This window comes from Microtus pennsylvanicus, chromosome 9 (genome assembly GCF_037038515.1).
Source record: "Microtus pennsylvanicus isolate mMicPen1 chromosome 9, mMicPen1.hap1, whole genome shotgun sequence".
In the NCBI taxonomy this organism is placed as follows: domain Eukaryota; kingdom Metazoa; phylum Chordata; class Mammalia; order Rodentia; family Cricetidae; genus Microtus; species Microtus pennsylvanicus.
The window spans coordinates 60,603,707-60,607,934 of record NC_134587.1 but is presented as its reverse complement, the minus strand read 5'-3'; positions in this window follow the sequence as shown (position 1 = coordinate 60,607,934).

Sequence of the window (4,228 nt, the reverse complement as noted above, 5' to 3'; positions counted from 1 at the left end):
GAACTAATTCTGGAGATGCACACGGCTGGTGCTTGCCCGTGTTCAAAGAAGCTGCGAGGCTTCTTAGAATGAGGAAGACATCAGCTGTCCAAGGCTGGCTGTGGCCCGTTGCTCTCACAGGCCCTTGCGGTGTTTGACCAGCACCGTGACTTGGAGAATACAGCACACTCACTCCTGTCTTGGCAGAGGAAAGATCAGAGTCATGGGCTGCTCTCTGGTCCTCTGCTCCCCAGAGCTTCCCAACTATGACCCTGCCTACCATCAAAATTCAGTGCCTGTGACCTATAACACATGACCTATGTCCTAAACCTCACATATGTGGCAAGAGCAATGCTTGCCACGACATGTTCCACTCTAAGCTGGTGCCAGAGGCCTGCTGATTACAGCAGGCAGACGTGGGGTCACAGACTGGCTTTTCCCTTCAGCAGACGTCAGGAGAGGCGACCACCAGGAGTCACCAGAGCCTGTCCCATTGTTGATGTGAGACACACAGTTCCAAGCACGCTTTTGTTTAGAACTGGGCGGTGATAAAAACACTGTCACTTCTACTGTCACGGTGACGGCCTAGCTTCCCTAGTGGGATTCACGAAGCAACTCTCCCATCCTGCTGTTGGCCAAGCTGCACAGGAGTCCAGTTTGCAGCTGCTGACGGCCTTTCTGTCTGGAATGTTTGCTATCCTGAGGTATATGAGGATGGGGACAGTCAGTTGTCGCAACACTGCTCAGCGTCGTTTTCATTACAACTTTCAGTTTCCAGACCACCCCTTGCGTGTGTCCATGTCACACATACGAGCAGTGTGCACCTCTTCAAGCTCTGGCCGCCATGCCCCCTGACCTGTGGGGATGCCCTACGCACCACAGAACCGCAGAAAAGCCAAGGTGGTGATCAAGATCCCAGAATGCTCTCCTTTGAGTGATGATTTCCTGGACTGCCCTTTGGAGACTTGCTGTTTGCTTTCTGTACAACTGAGAAATTCCCTAGAAGCCTTTCCCTACTCTGGAGAGGGTTCTCTAGCCTCTGGAACTTCCGTTGTTTTCTAACGCAAATATCCACAACAAGAAAGTCCTGTCCTATCCCTGAGGAGGCTGAGTGTGGGTGTCCCCAACCCAGCTCAGGGACACTTGAGTGGACAAATGGGCCATTGCATGGGAACCTGAGCCGCTAATCAGGCAGAAAGTGCCAGGTTTTTGTGTAGTGATCTCAGTGCTCCCCTTGTAGGGGCAGGGCTCCTCCTCTCCCCTTTCATGAGCCTTTGCTGAAGTTACAGGGGTACATTTATTTCCTGAACACAGAGCAGTGCCCCTTTGTGTTCCACCCTGGGGTCATCCCCCATATCCTGGGTCCTGAGGAGATAGATGCCTTGACTTGGTTTTTCAAGCTCAGCCAATATTGGGGGGGTGCATGGAGCTACAGGGTGCAATAATCCCCTACCCAGAGTCTCTGTGAGGCTAGCTCCTAAGAGCTGTGAGACACGAGGGTGGGTGTGGTCCCAGTGGAGGCCACAGAGCTCCTGTGAGCCCTTTCCGAGTTATCAACAAGATCTGCACACACCAGGGATGGCCACGGAGGTGGGCAATGGCCATAAACCTTGAAGTGCCCAGGTTTGGCTGTCTCCCACCAGACAGGTACAAAACCAATTTACTTGTTTTCTTTCATTATATGCTTTGTTCCACAAAGGACATGAGATGATATTTGATAAAAAGCATGAGAGACAGAGAAGATAAACATTGCGTGCTCAAAGGGCATCCCTCTGAAAAGCATCAGTAACAGGACTTTGCTGAAGGCTTTTGTTCATTGGTTTGGTTTTCAGATGGAGTACTTTTACAAAAAAGAGTAAGCACTTTCCCTCCTGCGATCTTTAAACAGGCCTGGAAGTTGTGATGAGGGGGCAAGTAAGGTCATAAGCAGGACCCTTGCAGGTACCACAGGATGGTCAGCCTGTCCCCCCAGTGGTCACATAGCCTCTGTGAAGTCACCTGTGCCTTTAGGCCAAGGGTGACACAGCTCTGCCCGGTGTTCAGGAAGGCTGTGAGCAATTTGATATGGTTCTAGTTGAAATTAGGGCAAGTCCCCACTGCCAAGCCTAAACCCGGTCAGCAGACAGTTCATTGCGGTGTCTGTCAGGCAGACTGTTGTCCTAGGTGGGGAACAACCGAGACCTAAGATGGTGTGCGTAAGATCCAGATTTTAAAAACCACTTATTTCAGCTCCTAATTCATCAGGTGATTTAAGGTACAGGAGCCACTCATCCGTTCACGCCCTGCTGCAGGCTCTCAAGGCATTCACAGACCTGCAGCCCAGGGAGGACAGCTGGTGAGTGAGCCCAGCAGATACATGCTATACGGCCCGCCAGCAGACACTGCACTGGGTAAGACGCTCCCCGGGCATGTCACTCTCAGAATTGGGCAGAGTCAACACCACCAATTCTTCTAGTCAAAGATGCCATTTTAGCTATGTATCAACCCATGACTACCTACTAAGTTTGTTTCTATCCTTCTTTGTATATAAAGACTCTGAAATGGATTAATCAGAAAAAATATTTTTGTTATATGGTTTCATTTGAATCTGTACTAACATTGTATAGCTGGAATTTTGTAAAAGGAAATAAATTGTATTTCCTATTATAGTCTATATATCTCGTTTATGTGTGCACTTTTTTTGACCTGGTCCGGCTCAAAGTCACAGAGATCCGACTGCCTCTGCTTCCCGAGTGCTGGGATTAAAGGCGTATGCCACCTCCACAGTGAGAAAATGAAAGTTTTAAACTCTGTAGAAAGGGACGCCTGCATAGAGAAAAGTTAAGAAAGAAAGAAAGAAAGAAAGAAAGAAAGAAAGAAAGAAAGAAAGAAAGAAAGAAGGAAGGAAGGAAGGAAGGAAGGAAGGAAAGAAAGGAAAGAAAGGAAGAAAGAAAGAAATGGATTTGGCACAAGACTGATTTTTTTAAGACCCTGGTCATAGAAATCCCTGCCCTTTTTCCCATAGGCTGGCACTCCAGGGAGGCATAGTCTTCAGGCTACTCTAGCATAACCCTCCTCCCAAGGTGCTCTCCTGCTGATTCAGGACACAGCACCTTATCTAATGAATGTTCTGGGAGTTTGAGATCTCTCTTTTTTTTTAATTTAATATCTATTTATTTATATTATATTTTTTCTTTTTTATTCCTTTTTTTATTGAAAAAAAAATTTCCGCCTCCTCCCACTCCTCTCCCCCTCCCCCCACTCCTCTCCCCCTCCCTCTCCAGTCTGAACAGCAGTCAGTGTTCCCTGCCCTGTGGAAAGTCCAAGGTCCTCCCCCCTCCATCCAGGTCTAGGAAGGTGAGCATCCAAACTGGCTAGGCTCCCACAAAGCCAGAACATGAAGTAGGATCAAAACCCAGTGCCATTGTCCTTGGCTTCTCATCAGCCCTCATTGTCCGCCATGTTCAGAGAGTCCGGTTTTATCCCAGATCTCGATGGTGAGCTCAGTGGCCTAGGAGACTGGCTGCAACCTTCTAATTCTCAGAGTTCTGAGACAAGCAGGCACCAACTGCCAGCAGGGGAGAGAAGGGCCTCAAGCCTCCCGCCAATCTGTGACACTCTGATGAGCTCTATGCATAAAGTGGACCACAGCAACGCAATTCTTACTTACCGTTGGGTGTGCTCACAGGCGCGTCATGTAGTAAGTAGCCATGAAGGGAGGAGAAAACGCAGCAGGGCAAAGCCTGGGCTGTGCATGGAATGAGCAACTCCATGGTATATTGGCACCAGGTCAGCAGGGATGGAGGCTCTGTCCAGACATGCCACGTGTAGGAAGAAAAGCCCTCAGCATGTTCTGGGGAAGAAGAGCAAATCTGTTGGGAGCAATGAGACCCCAGATCCCGAGTTTCTTGTTTTCCCCTGATCTAAGTGCCTACAACTGCTCTGAGCACGAGACCTTCGGGAGTTCCTGATGGCAGGAGAGTGGTTTCTGGTGGGTTTGGCTGGGGTGTGGCTATCTCTATATAATCTGCCCCTGAACACAATAAAGGGGGCATTCTTGGGGGAATTCAAGGGTGACCCGTGTCGCTATCTCTCTGTCTGTGTGTGTCTGTGTATTTTAACCTCCAGCCCCCTTGCTCAAAGCTCGTGAACTGGGTGCCAGCGCACAGAGCACAGACACGGGGGTGCAGTACATGGCACAAATCCATCCCAGGATCTTCCCTGGATCTGTCTAGAGACCTCACTGACTAAGGCTCTTTGCTCCCTCTCC